The sequence below is a fragment of the Ischnura elegans genome, chromosome 6 (genome assembly GCF_921293095.1).
Source record: "Ischnura elegans chromosome 6, ioIscEleg1.1, whole genome shotgun sequence".
Lineage (NCBI taxonomy): Eukaryota > Metazoa > Arthropoda > Insecta > Odonata > Coenagrionidae > Ischnura > Ischnura elegans.
In genome coordinates, this window is record NC_060251.1 from 3,192,679 (window position 1) to 3,209,036 (window position 16,358).

The 16,358-nt window shown below is 36.2% G+C and overlaps 1 long non-coding RNA gene across 4 annotated transcripts in view; it reads right to left on the reverse strand.

Moving 5' to 3' along the window:
- Positions 1 to 329: 329 nt before the first annotated feature.
- LOC124160155 overlaps positions 330 to 16,358 on the reverse strand; it is a 143,920-nt gene continuing 127,891 nt past the window's right edge. For all 4 annotated transcript variants that reach the window (XR_006865095.1, XR_006865098.1, XR_006865096.1 and 1 more), the window contains 2 exons: positions 15,860 to 15,963; positions 330 to 846 (listed from right to left, as the gene is read on the reverse strand). This is a non-coding gene — a long non-coding RNA (uncharacterized LOC124160155). The remainder of the gene's footprint in view (positions 847 to 15,859; positions 15,964 to 16,358) is intronic.

The following is a 16,358-nucleotide window of genomic DNA, read 5'->3' on the forward strand; positions in this document are numbered from 1 at the left end:
CCGTGTACCCTTCCTCTACCCACCATTAAGGGTAGAATCCTTCGTCTACCCTACTTTGGAACTCCTTTCCTTACCATCCGTGTACCCTTCCTCTACCCACAATTAAGGGTAGAATCCTTCGTCTACCCTACTTTGGAACTCCTTCCCTTACCATCCGTGTACCCTTCCTCTATCCACCATTAAGGGTAAGGGAAGGATAGAAAAATCCTTCGTCTACCCTACCTTGGAACTCCTTCCCTTACCATCCGTGTACCTTTCCTCTACCCATCATTAAGGGCAAGGGAAGGGTATAGGACTATCTTTCGTCTACCCTTCCATGGAACTCATACTAAAGGTTTATAGGGCCTTTTATTTTATTATTCATTTGGGAACCATATATTTAGCGATATTTTTACCATTTTTTTAGCCTTGTTTATGGGCCATGGCCTTTGTGAATTTTTCTTATTCACTCCATCTGGTACCAGTTATTATAACCTCTCATTGATTGCAACCATTTCACCATGCATTTATTTTTCACCCTTCGAGTCTATTTTTACTCTTTGCATTTGTTATATTCGAATGACGTCACCATCGATGGAGATCTCATGTACCATTGTACCTTGTTTCATACCACGTGTTATTTGTGTGTAAATGTGAATTCATGTGTAATAGACGGATACATTCAACAACGTGACATTGCACAAAAATATCAATCATCAGCTATAAACTCCTAGCGATGAAGAGCCAATCACTTCCCCCATTGAAGCCTCTTCTTGTATTTTCTTTGCTGCCGATGATTCGAATTTCTTCATTTGGTGATTTCACTCTTCGTTGCTCAAAAGAAACTTTTTTCCGTTCACTGTCATTCTGTAAAAAAATAAGAGAATTCACATTAGTATGCGAGTCCGAAATAACCCATGAAAATTAAATTAAAGGTCCGCATAACATGAAAGCCTTCTAAACTGTTGCAAAGGACACTAAGGATAACAAAAGACACTTGCTTAGGCTAACAAAAGTTACGTTAGTTGTCCCGACGTAATAGATACGTTGAAAGTAAAATCTACAGGCTATGATAAATTAGATTACTCCTGTAAGTATAGAGTAATTACCAAAATATGTCATTTAATATATGTAGTTGTACATTTTACACACTATTTATCTATTTATAAATTGAAATTAGGTCAATCTTTGATTGGATAAGGTTCTATTCCATTTAGCGAAAATAGTTTTAAAGTAAAGGCCATTGGCAAACAAAGGTCATGTGAAAATACAAAATTTACAAAAATGTCATTCCCATACATTGGTCTTCTCATTTATGATCAGTAAAACAGTTACCAAACACAATAATTGATAATTAGAATAAATGTCAAAAAAATGTGTAGTTGATTGAAAATTGATTACCATGTTATGGTTACCATGTTATTGATTACTCGGCTTGGTTAACATTCCAAGTTGCTTTGAGCCGCGTGCGTGTTAAAGATGATTATTCGATGTACTTTAATAAATATTTCCTTCAGAGTATAGATTAAGGCAAAAAATTACACCCTTTATTCATTGCATAAGCACTTAGTAGTCAAAATACGCATCCAAAATATATATCCCACTACATGCAACATGTGCTGATCTAATGAGAATAAAATGTTCTAAAATTTCAATCCACTAAGAGATGAATTTAAAGTTCCAGTCTAAGGTTTATCGAGAAAATGTACTACGATGTCCATTACGTCTTAAATTATACAACGTGTCATTGATTAAGTCACACTTTGTAAATCATACAATAAAGGCCTTAGGCTTTATGAACCCTTGTTGCATACGTAAATTAAAAATATACGGATAAATTGTCTGTGAATATCATTATAAAAGCGATATGTACGCCATATATTGATAATTATCGAACATCCCCCTCGCTTTCAAACGGCCGAAGTCAATAGCAAGGCCGCAAAATGAATTCAACATTCGAAAAAACCGACGATGAAAACAGTTGATGCAAAGAGATAAAATGTGAAGATACTGCAATAGCCATAAATTATGTTTGCATCACAATCGACACCAATGCCATATTGTCACCTTCGCGTTACAATATTTAATATATCTATCCCCTTTCGCGGGACCTACAGGAATTTTCTTAAGAAAACACATTCAGGAATAATCGCGACGAATAATAATAATACAATTATCTACGACTAGAAATATATCAATCGAGTAAGGCTGAGAGATTAGGGTAATGCTGTAAGAATTTTTACGGAAGGACTATATCAAGACCCACGGATGTCTTTCTTCTAAAACATTCATTTCTTAATTGTTTTGAAGATCGTTCGAGCCCTCGTTAATGAAGCGAAAAAGATGAACACTGGGATCCTTCGATTAGAATTTTCGTTCGGGGAGAGGGAATTAGGTCACTCATGACGAATATAGGCCATCGCATTCCGAATAAATAAGTCAAAAGGGCTTTAAATCCATTTTCCATGAGACAATAAAATGCAAAGACCAACGTGGAATTCAAAATTCATCGTGGAAAGTCGTGAAAAACTAGAATGCATGATACATACTTTTTCGATTCTAAAAGTGAATGTAGATGGAGAGAGAAAATATGAGCACTTCAAAGATGTGAAACTTCGTGCACTGCGCATATCAGCAATGAAGATATGATAAATGAACGGGCAATACTGAAAAGTCGAAATAATTGTTTTAGTTCTCAGCGCTTGCCACGTGTCACGAAGCAGCCAAAAATTCACGTTCGTTAACATCAACAACTATGTTTCCATTTATGTTAAGAAATAATCCAAAAAAGAATATTCTATTATTAATAGCAAAGAAATCGATTGTTAATCAACTGCTATGCAACATAAAATCTTCTACTTGGTGTTTCCCAACCATTATCCTAGTGATTGAAAAATTTAATTTTAAATTTAAAAAAAAGTTTAATCTGAAGGTCAATAAGGAAAATCTCTTCCCACTGATGCTCTGCGAAAGGCGAGCATGGACAATGACAGCAGCGGAGAAATCAAGGATAGATGCCTTCGAAATGTGGTGCTACAGAAGAAAGATGAGAATGGACTGACCGAATAGTTAATGGGGAAGACCTAAGAAGAGAAGTCTCACGAAAACCTTTATAAGCGGAAGACCATGCTCATCTTGAGACATGATGGCCTGATGAAGACAATTGTCTAGGAACAAGTAACTGGCGTAGAACGTAAATAGAGGACTTCGATTAAAATAGACGGAATAGGTAAAGGAGGATATGTAAGACAAGAAATGCATTAGTTTGAAGAGATTAGCCGACAGGAGAAATGAGTGGAGAACAGCGTTAACCATATGCACACATTAAAAAATAGTGGATTCACCACAAATAATTTTAATACATTTAAAAAAAATATATCTATTTGAATCAATCTAAGTGAAAGGAAATGAATTTCTATTTAATGAAATGCAAGAATAATTCCCTAGAAGCTTATTCATCTCGCAGCCAACTTTCACGTTTTACGACACCATCTTAGACGTATGGTATGTTTAACCACCTACGGATAGTTGTCGTCAGTAATAAAAATGTGTAATTAATTGGATCATATATAGCTTATGTACTATGTTATTCAATAATGTGTGCCATCATCTTCAATTTAAATACATTCTTCATTAGCGTCACTTCGATCTTCGACAGATTCGCATCCCTTCATTTGCAAATATGAAATGAGATTAATGTGCAAATATGAAATGAGATTCTTTGAAAAATGGCACAGGGATTTCAGCAACGATAGATGAAGCACTGAAGATGGGTGATAGACGGTGATTAACTAGGATGCTCTCCAAATCATGGGTATACCAAAATGTAAAGTAACTTCCTCCCTTCCTCAAGGTCCGTAAACTCTTGACATTCTGCTTTTTCATTTTCCGAGGGGCACATGATTTATCTTGATCATTTATTTTCACCCTAAAATAGGCAAAACAGGCTTGCCCGACCAGTGCATTACTTAAACGCGTTTGAGAGGAATTTTCTATTTGAAATAAGTAAATTCAAAATAGGAAATTTTTCACTTCATATGGATACAAATTAAAAAATTAACTGCTGCGACCATAAAAAGAAAATAAATTTCAACCAACGGCAGTATCAAGCACAGGAGTACCAATCTGATCCTCCACTTTTTGTGATAATTACACTGCATGACTATTGCCAAAAACCAACGATGAAATTAATTTTTACAAGATTTAAACGAAATGTATAGCGGGTCTATTAATGTTTACAATAATTACTTGAAGAGCAAGTTTATGCTGTTTTGTAAAGCATCTAGAGCATGGAATATGAGACTAACGATGAAGGAGGGCGGGGGAAAACTTGAACAGGTAGAGCAATTCAACAATTTAGGTAAAATTTTAGAGGAAAACGGATACATTATAAGGACATAAGGAAGGAAATTGCATTAGCAACGGAGGCAATTCTGAACAGGCAGGAGCTTCTGAGAGGATCGTTATGTAAGAGTTTAAAGAAAAGGTTAGTTAAGAGTTTGATTGAAGTGTAGCTCTCTACTGTGCGGCAACGTGGACCCTGAGGAAAGAAGACGAGAGAAGATTGGAGGCATTCGAGATGTGGGTGTGGAGAAAAATGGAGAAGGTGAAGTGGACGGAGAGGAAAAGGAACGACGGAGTGCTGGATATGGTTGGTGAGGAGAGGCAGCTTTTAGATGAGATACGGAGGAGACAGAAGGTATAGATGGAGGGAGTACTTAGGGGGGATGGGATGTTGAAGATAATGTTAGATAGAAGAATGTTAGGTATACGAGGGAAAGGAAGGAAAAGGATATAATAATTAGATAGAATGAAAGGGAGTAGGCCTTATTGTGAATTGAAGAGCAGTACTTGATGGAAGGGGAAGCGCCCAGAATGATTCTTAAGTACTCAATGGAAACCTACCTTAATCGGTAGAATACTGGAATAATGTTTAAAAGGTATGGTTTACCGATACACGTGAATTAACAATAATGTATCAGTGTATGCAATCCGCATACTGAGAAAATTCCGGACTACGTGACTGCGTCTCAATATAATACCTCTTAAATAGCTACACAACTGTACACCGGACGCTGGCCTCCTACGGCATCAGTCATCCGGCAACAGTCGCATAAGGTCACCCAATTGGAGGGCAATGATGTCTCCTGTGAGCGACCCTCAATCAAGCTGAGTGCTGTCTCACTTCCGCAAGAAATAATGAAAAACTTTGAAGTTGGAAGAAAACTAAATACAGTTTAGAAATCAGCATGTTTATTTCACACTAAAATAGCTCAAAATTCGAAGTAAAAAAATTAAGTAAACAACTGTTCCCCGTTGTAATCAATCGAATTAAAATTATTTTTCTTACTCCTTTAAGGTTATCAAAATGTTTGAAGTACGAGTGTTTCCGATTACTTCGTGAGAAATGTTAACTGAAAATTTATATTGGACAGTAATTAAGTAAGATAACGGACAGGAAGATACAACTTCTGACTCTTCCCTCGTTTATTTCCTGTCAGTGAATGAATCTGAATAGAAATAAATGTGTTGACGTATATATAGTCATTATTTTATTAATTTCAGCCGTTTAGAAAAATCGCTATCCATTCCTCATTTAGTTACTTGTGTCTAATATGCCCGAAACTTAACCTAAACAAATGCACGCGAATGACACCTTCACAACGGAGCCACATCTACTCATTATGTGAACATTTATTCCAAATATGAACATATAATTTGAGGAATGACCTCGCCAAGAAAACACTCCCACGGCCCAACCTGTGTATTAACTCTCTATAGCTCAGACCTGTTTCTGGGAGAAATCAAATTTCAAGATTTTTCATTGTGAAAACTTGAAAATTTTATATTCAATGATAACTATCCCGGCAGGTAAATATGTCGTCATAAAATTTTACACCACAAAATAATATTTAGTTTAGATATTTCCTAATTAGATCTGAGATTTTACACATTTATGAAGTTACTTAGAAGCAACATTGGGTTATGAAGGGTTAATAACTTGAGAACCCTCAGTGCATTACAATTCGCAAGTGCTTTCGCGACTGACTACTGTCTCGCTATCCTCATCGCCCCCGCGTCAGTCATCGTCGGCTCCGGGTGGCCCACGAGTGAGGGATGAAAGTTACCTCATGTGCCAACATTCCTAGTTATAATCGACACGACCGCATCAGTTAAGGGAGGCTCGCGGGTGCCTAAATTTTATTGGAAACTATAACTAGATAGATAAATATATAAAGCGTCACAAATTATAAGTCTAACTGCAGAAATCTACAAAGAAACTCATTCGTCAAGAGTTGTTACTACTTATGAGATGGTTTTCTACATCCAATGACGCCGCGGGTAAAATCTCCATGGCAACCACAACAAATGTAAGGCTACACAGGAAGAGTTGTTGCAAAAGTTAATGTTATTGATGGATTCCTTACTCTTCATATGACGTAATCGAGTTTTTGGGGCAGTGGACTAATGCATTATAAAGGCCACCGAGTAGTCTATTTAATCCAAATGAGAGCAGGAAAAATGAGGTGATGTAGACATGATATCGGAAAATGGAAGTTTGTAAAGCCGTAGTTTACTTCACGCTCACCATGCATCATTATGGAGCTAGAGTGTCACTATCGTAGTTCTCGGTTTCTATTAATTTATATCTTAAATAAATTCAGAGAAAATAGAAAGGAGGTTCTGATTTGTTGCGTTGAAAATATTTCATGTGTAACCAAGAAACTACTTCGTCTTCTAAGACGGCAGCAATACGTGGTTGTGTGTTCTCTCTTTTGTCCGGGTCATTCTGTCTGCTCGCTAATCTGCTGCGGAGTAGTTGCCCTTGAATTGTATTCATTGAATATTAGCGAATGCGTTGAGGGCCCAGGCTTCTACTATTACGATCTGGAAGCCCCTTACCTACGACTGCATGCGAAGAATGTGGTATGGTGGGATATTTGGAAAAAATTTGGAATTCGCACGTGCTGCGATGATTTGAACTAAAATCGAGTATTGAATCCTTAATGAAAACGATCTTTTCGAGATGGGCGCCGTGCGCAACAATTTTTGAAGCTCCTTTTCCGGCAGTCCGTTGTGTCCAAAAATCGTTTGCGGGATATGTCTAGATTTTTGTTAACGATAAGTGGGTCATACGTTGGTTGAAAGTGAAAGTCATACTGCTATGTGTGATTTTTTTGCCGTTTTGAATGCCGAAATTCGTTAAAATGTTTACGAGTATGCTCGAAAAGGATTTTTTGTTTTTGAAAGGCAAAACTGAATTGTAATATAGAAAGTCTGCAATTCAATACTTGGTTGCATCATGAGGATTCCTGACATAAGCACCTATCACGTACAGCACTTCAGAAAAGACGGGAGGAATCTCATCAAGGTGGACATTGGCACGACAGGTACCACTCAAAGACTCTTTAGGAAAATCATAGACAACCAAGCTAGATAAAGTACAGTTGAAAAATGATTTAACAGAAGCATTTATAAAGGCTTTTTCAGTACTCGAAAAAAAAACAAAAAACAATAATACACAAAAAATAAAAACACTTATAGCTCCAATAAGCGGCGTACTTACGTAGGTGGTTTTATGGTTTCGGATAACGCAAGTGGTGTAGTATACTATGTAGGTGAGGACCTTGCTAAGTTAAGTTTTCAATATTTTGCATTACCTTGTGATCAGTAAATCCACCTTCAATATGTGCTGCTTGGTGGTATTTGGCTCAACAAAAGTTCATTTTTGTTCTTGGAAAAGGATGTTTTGTTCAACGCTTTATTTTACCGCCTTTATCAAGAAGTGGATCTTTTTACCGACCAATTTTATGTACCAAAGTCTGGTCCATTTTTATACCACTCAGTAAAGCTCTTATTTGCCATAATCTAGGAGCCATATAAATGGTCACAGGGACACAGGCAAGGCCATTGAAATCAGGGGTTATTATTTAATGAAAATTCCTCAGTAAATCTGTTTATCTTGGTGATGGAGCTCTGAAACTGAAAGAAAGATCTTTGGCTCGACCCAATGACCTTGCCATTGCTAGAATCAATCAGGAGATATACCTTTAATTATAAATTAGGATAAGTCTAAATTACTATTAATGTAAAATAAAGGGATCTGAGGATGAAGTTAGGGATTAACTATGTTTAGTTAGGTTAATTAAAGGATACGCTAGAGAGAATTAATATATAGAAAGGCAACTGTTATTTTAGGCAAAATTTGTAGATAGGCAACAAAAAGGCCATTAAAATGTTCAGTTCAATGGCTTAATTAATGTGTCACCTCCAGGTATAACAGGGCTACTGCATTACGGTTATCAGAATATTGAGAAAGCAAAAAAAATTATAAAAATTTTCTTGGTAACGAGGCATACGGCTCACGACTGACATTTGTAATCCCTACTGATTACAGGTCCAGGCAACATAACTAGTGAAGCTGTAAATTACTTTTCATATATATCATCGTATTGGAGATAATCTCGCTGGAGAATTTGACTGTCCGTGGCGTATGTGCGAATGAAAGATTAAAATGGAAGACTGTGTTGAAACAAATTTTATCTTGGCGAGTACTCCAAAACTGAAAGGTGTGCAAAGGCATTACAAGGAGAGGAGATTTAAATTATGTGGAGAAAAAGAACTTATAGAAAGCAATGGTTCCCAAAACCGACAACGACGGTAATGAGTTGCCAATCAATGGAAATAATGACTAGCTCGTACAACCGTTTGCATACAGTTAGAATCTGTGTTCTTCACCAAATTACGAAACGCGATCTTTTATACGCGGGTTTGTATTGAGGACAGCAGTTGAGGCAGATGGCGATATCCGAGACAGTGCAAATTGGAAGTATCCCGATCGATGGACGATTATTAGTCGAAAGCAATGGATCTTGTTCATCAGATAAAAGACATCGACACCATTGTTTCGAATATTGGGTCATATCGATAATTCTTGACGGATATTCATCAACTCCAAGTGATCATTACATACCGTTTATCATGCCCATTGATAATAGTAATTAAGTGGTTAAAAATTGAAGAACTAATGAATAACATGTTATATCTGATAGTGACCGGTAACAATCCAGTGAAGTACAGAACCGTGAGAACGCGCCTCTGTGGACCATCGCAGCGAATAAAAATGCCTATGGTTAAAAAATGAGCAAATGGAGTGTATGTAAATTCAGTACGGTTAAGAAAATTACTTAATAGTAATAAGTTTGTATTCGAGTGCTATAAGTACCATGAGGACAATCATTGAGTGTCTCAATGTTTTTATCTTCTTATATAGACCTCATTTAATTAACGATAAAATAATTCTTGAAGCATAGGCCAACTTTTTCTGAATGTTAACAACGAAGTTATCAAGGCTGCTGGCAGCACCATCGTCCCCATGAAATTTCCAACCAGCCCTCTAAAATCGCCCATATCCGATGTCGTGTATGCCCCAGAAGCAACAGCTAACTTGATGTCAGTTAGCAATGCAGGACGCTAAGGGTTTTTTATGCATTCAGTGAAAATAAAGGATGCCCAATATTCCGTAATGGTGGATGATGCTATTACTGGCGATTTGGTAGCTATGTCCAAAGACATCGATGTTATTATCAGATGGAGGTTGTGACTAAGGAATATGCATAAGCATATAAGCATGAGAATCCACAAGTCAGCCTTATCACCACCAGTACTAATATTCGAGATTAACAGGAAAAATAAATCCTAATGCTGAGGCACACTGGCATCGGAGACTGGGACAGCAAAAGAGGCAGGATGTGACCAAATTTAAGACATTGGCTTATGCTGTCAACTTAAGATGCACTATGGAGACATGCGGCAATACATGCATTGCCATAAGATGAGGAGAGGTCCACTTGAAGAAAGCTTGTCAAGGGCAAATAATTAATAATAAGTTGTGCATGCTGTGGGCCAGTGGAAGAAAAATCATTTGGAGGGGCAAGCTACCTATAACTGACGATGAATGACTATTATGACAGAGGGACAGAAAGTGACAGAAAATGATTTGGATATTTCCTCAAGAGTTAAGCTTATGTGTTCGAGACGTTTAAAGAATATCTATGGCTTGCAGATTATCAGATAGGTGAAAATATAAAATTCCTCCTTGATATTTCGAATCCGTAGGAAATATACTTTTATTACATTATGTAAAAGAGAAATTTTTAACATCAACACAGTAGATACAGTTGACCCAAGAAAAAGTTATCACTGGATTTTTTAAATAAGCTAATTTTACACAATAATGAATATATGTGTTTTAACACATTCATTTCATTTGTGTATGAACAAAGTCATTCATGAGAGGAAATCAGCAAGGGAATGGCCATAGTTGTATCGTCGTGTCTATGCGACCAATTTCTGTCAATTCTCGATTGAGTAAAATTCCTACGCATAGTATCGACAACACGCAATAAATAACCAGATGTATTCTTAGTTGAAACAGTTTTCATTATCCTATAGTACGAGAAATGATTTTAATTCCATCGAAAATCATAGAAATCAAATTTAAAATCACGAAATTCACGAAAAAATCTGGGAAGTTACGTGGTTAAAAATACGAACGCATTCCTTACAGTGGGTGTGCGAACCACAAACACATCTAAAGATCAGGTGGAGATAAATTAGTGTATGAATTATTTCACCCTAAATAATCGGACGAGTATCGATAAACATAAATTTATGACTTCTTTATTTCACTAACTTTTAGTAGTCATGGCAAAATATTTCCATTTGGAAAATTCATGGTCTCACCTCCTGATATCGTTACCAGAAACGTAAGATTAATATCATGAGCCAATGTCGGCTTAATAATATTAATCATGTCGGCTCATTCACCAGACCTAAACCACTTCCATAAAATCATGGGAAATTATGACAAAAAGCAACTGACGGTGCTTGTAATGGGTACTCTGGGCGCTTGTCTACGACTTGTAGAATGCATTTCGGCCACATGCACGAGAGAAATTACTTGGATCAACGGCTTAACTTCAACATAAAGTTGTAGGGACATCGAATGACTCTCCTAAAAATTATGTAATAGAATAAATGTTATGGTTAAAATAAATAAGAACCTATTCTACAGTTAAAATTTCTCAGAGAAAAGTAACGTGTGAGTCTGATTAAAAATTTGAAGGGGTCCCTTTTGGTCAATTATATTAGAAATGATTGTGTTTAACTTTCAACCTAATGTTATAACAAATATAACGGTTAAAAAATAGTATTAGCCTTCCCCTGAGCCAACCGTATCCACTGTATTGATGTAATGATTTCTTTAAAAAATGAAAAAAATATAATTATTTCGAACTCCAACCTTCTGAGAACTCCACCGCAACTACCACGCACGTTACAGAGCAACGTATTAGTTATACATAAACAGTGAGTACAAATACTATCTAAGAAGAGGAAAATTTAAAGAGAGGAAATTATTCGCCACGCAGCCCAAAAGAATTAACTTTTTCATGAGCCAACTGTATGCACTCATTGATGTTATGATCTCTTTTAAAAAATGAAAAAAAAGGATGATTTCTTCGATCATTAACTCGAACCCTGTCAGAATTTCATCGCCACCACCGCGCACAGTATAGAATCACGTATTAGCCGTACACAATCGGTGAGTCTAAATACGAACTAAAAGAGACGAAACACATCGACACGGAGCCCGAAAGAAAACACTCCCAAGGCTATTCCTCAGGGCATTCCACTCGCAGACATTAGTTCCCATTTTTCACCGACCCGGCTCCATCAGTTGAATGGGGCTCGTGGATGTGTACATTCAATTGAAAACTCGATAGTATAATTGTGGAGCCAGAGTTCTTGTATCAGGCTCTGTCTTCTAAGGAAAGAGGAAATAAGGTGCAAGATATTCACTAAGAGTAAAATTCCCTGAACGCAAATGATACTTGGGTACTCGTAGTTACTAAGCAAGTGCAATGAAAATTGGTATATCGGATGAAAAGTGATGGTATGAGTAATATGGGTAGGTAAAAAGCAAGATTAGTGGTCAAAGATTTTACAAAAAAATACGGTGTTGATTTATCGTTTTTACGACGATCTAATGCTAATGATCTGTTGGATCGTAAATAATATACAAGAATTGATATAATGTACATTATCACTGCTGGTACCACAGCATATACTTAACTAATCTTCTCCATGAATCAACTGGAAAGATGAATTGTGTACTAATTATCTTCCATGGTAACCTGGATTAACTGGAAATATGAATTGTATCTTCAATGATAACCAGCCTGCTCAGAAACATGCGAAGCATAAAGCTAGAACTAATCATATCGATGTACTTCTTCTTTAAAATTATTTAAACGGAATGAACGACCACATGAAGTTCACAATGGAGGAAGACGGAGAACTTCTATTATTGGACTTTCTCGTGGAAAAGAAGTAGAGAGGAACATGGGCATATACTCATCACAAATAAATTCAGTTGTGGAATACCTTGAGTCACCGCTACAACACAATAATCGACCGAAACAACTTTGCCAAAGAAAGGTGGAAACTAGAAGCCATATGTGAATAAAAATTCCAACTTAATCTAATTCCCTTGACAAAGCGACCAGCATTCGTCGAGAATTGTTGGGGCCACCCGAAAATTGACGCAGTGACATAGCCCTAATTAATACATCAAAATTAATGGTAACCTAGGTTGTGACAATACCTTAGAAACAAAACATAAATAATTACTATGTTCAAAGTTTAGAGGTATGTAAAAATTTTTGTATATTTTCCATTCTGTTCTTTTATATGTTTATATATACATATTTCTTTAAATTATATTGTGTTAAAAAACCCAATTGTTCCTTTTTTATGCATAAATATTGTGTTTCGTCTTATTCTCTGTATTTTATTTTGTTTCACAATTTTTCTAACATAGCCCTGAAGATGATTTAAGAAAATAAATCGAAACTTTGGCTGCTAACTTTTGTATAAATGACCTATACTCCAGGAAAAACCATATTATATATAAAATAAGGTCAAGAAAAAGAAAAAAAAATAATTATACTTAGCCCTAAAAGTTTTTTCATTAGCATAGTGATGATCGCTATCACTTTGTTAGTGGGGCTGTAAAGTATTATAAGGTTGAAATTCGCTACTCCTCAACTGAAGAAACGATAGCCAGCATTTTAACGAAATATCCGAGAGCATTTAAGTCTCAAAATTTAGGAAAAGGCTGATTTTAGCATAAAATGTTCACCTATGAATATTGTTTCTTTTCGGGTGAAAAGTGTGTCCCAGTTAGGAGGAGATGCTCTGTTTTAAATATGTTACGTGTAACTAAGAACCCACTTCGACACATTGGCTTTACTGTAATTATGTGGTTGTGCGTGTTCTATTGTGTGGCCACGTCGGTGAGTCAGTTCCCTGACCCACGACAGAGCATTGTATCCACTGAATTTTGACGAGGCAAAGAAGACCTGAAGTACATTGAAAGCCGGATGAATATTTAAAGGCTGTAATCCGAACAGGATGAATAATTTATGGCTGATTTCTAAGGCAATCAGTAGCCCTTGCTGATGGAGCTCTGAAACTTCCTCCCTCAACGAAAGATAACCACTACCCCATAACCTCTGTATCTCCGAATTTTTGTAGAAAAAAAATACAAAAAACAATAAAAACTACCTACAAAAAATTGCTAAAAAACGCAAAAGTGTAGTAAGTGCATCAAGGTATCATGGAAATATTCAAGCAGGTAAGAGGTGAAGAAAATGTAATTATTCTCTACGAATGTAATGCAAAAATGAAAATTTGACAAAGAACACAAGCTAGTGGTAGCGAAACAAAATTAAATAATCACAGCCGAAGACAGTAGACAAAGAAATTGCTAGTCAAGAAGAGAGATTCTAAGTTGATGAAATTCTAAGACCTAGCTGTTTAAGTTGACGTTGAATCGGCAAATAGAAAGTGGATGGCAACGATTACCCTTGGGTTTAAAAAGACCGAGGCTATGTCTCAATGGCGCTGTAATAAAAACTTCCCCGGCTTCACTCAACTCACCCAAAATAATAAGAAATTAAAAACTGAAAAAAGCGATGAAAAACATTTGGAAAATAGAAAATAAATAAAACTCGGTATCGAGTGTAATTTCAGGAGGCGGAGGAGAACAAAATAGCATCGGATGTGACCGAGAAATCAGAGGAAGAGAGTCAGAAGAACTTGAGCAGTGGGTTAATGGAAGCAGCTGAAGAAGTTCTTGAGAGAAGGGAAATCATCAGAATGGATCACGCAAAAAGTCTTGAGTCTCATTGAAGGCACCAGAGAAGTACAAAAATACTAAAGCTGAGGAATGCTAAATGAGAATAAGGAACGATATTTGACATAAGGGCAGGGAGGCCAGGGAAACGCGGTCGAGGAATATGAAAACATAGTGTGCATGGAAAAGTAGATCTTCGCTAGGGGAACCTCCTCAAATTAATGAGCGTATGATGAATACCGTAAGTGACAAAAACGGAGAACTTTTGACTGTTGACTAATAAAAGTGAAGACATGGATTGAATACCTATCTATATGAGATACGTCAATCAATCAGAAATCAATTTAAATTGTTATCGATTGTTAAACATTAGAGTGTAGCAAAAGAATAGCATTACACTAGTGAAACAGACGTTGAAAGAGGTCGACCAGTTTCTCACCGAATTTCTTCGTCTTCTTCCTTGAATAATTTTACGCAGCAGTATTGTCGATTGGCATTCCATGCTTAAAATTTTGAATGAAGTTAATTAACAACGCTGAACAATGACATGTGAATCATCCACAACTCATTTAAAAAAACAAGTGTGTGTGATACTTTATAGGGCCTAGCTATGAAGAATTCTAGTCAAGAAAAAGTCTAGTGATTTGTGTTATTTCTCCCGTCTCCGGTCTGTGTTATTTCTCCCGTAATTTTCATAGTTTACAATTATAAAGGCACCGATTACATCAATTTAAATTAATCAATTTAAATTTATATCGAATATTAAACATTAGTGTGTAGAAAAAGAATAGCATAAAACTAGGGAAAAAAACATTGGAAGATGTGGACCAGTTTAAACATTTCGGAAGCAGAATAATCAGGTGTAGAAACACGATAGAAATTATCAGTAGAACACCCCAGGCGAAGCAAAATTTTCAGAAAAAATTTGTGCAACAATTTGCTAATAAAAGCAGGAAATTTTATCATGAAGTTTGGAACCATTTTATCAGAACTTACAATTCAAGTATACATCTCCATAGCAATGAATCATAGGCAATGACATCAGTGAAGAAACTGGTGGGTATTCGGCTGTATGAAAATGAAATGGATCGTTCGAGTGAGGACTGCGGGATTCCTCAGAAGACATTGGAGAGAATAGAAAGCCTAGTCAATACTTCGAGTAGAAAACACACCATTATAATCCAACATATCTTGAGAAACTGATCTTGGTTGCCTGATGAAAGCAATATCCTCGACGGATGATTTAACAGTGGATGTTTAGAACGGAAAAGTAAGACCTGTGATTTCGTATTTAATAAACCAGAAATGAAGGATATGATAGAGACTTTGAGAGATTCGTTCGCTCTCACCGTGACGTGTTTAAATATTAAAGTGAACCTCTCAAAATTCACGTGAACTACGAAAAATTATAACAGCTTTAATTCAATGTAGTTGCGTTCATAGCCACGGAGTTTCATACCATTTAGCGGCTGAGAATTGGTAGCATAAAATGCAATTATAAAATAGTGTATGATGAAATATCGTAACAAAAACTATCACAGAAAAAGTTAATTCTTGCACACCGCACAGCATTAAGTTTTTATTTAGTTACTAATAGCGACAAAGAGAATCCGAAGGTCTATGTATGAGATTATTCAAAGACCTATCAAATAATATTCATGAAGAATGATATTCACTCACCATATTTCTTCAGTGTTCCTCTTCCTTGAAACCTCACCGCAATGCCCCATTTAACCCCAAACGTTTCACAGAACTGATCCGTTACCCCTAATTCAATCGAGGACCTGAAAAGAAAAAGTTCGCATTAAAGGCTGGCAATATTCACGCACTAAAATTGTACACATCACATGGAGCTTAACTTAAGGATAATGGTGAAATTATAGGCTACAACAAATTATCATACTTATGACCACAAAGTTCAAATAAATGGAAAAAAATGTGCAAAGTGAAATGCTTTAAATCCAATTATGATCGCCAATATTCTATTACTTTACCTCATCATCAAAATTATACAATCAATTATTGCGGAACGGTTCCGGAGTGGCAGGTGCATGTATAAACGAAATAAGTTAATTGCAATTGCCTAGGTTCAAATGTCGAGAACTTTTTAAAAAACCTCGTTGCAACTTTAATTGTGTGGAATAAATCGCCATTGAGGTACAAATTATGGTAAAAATTA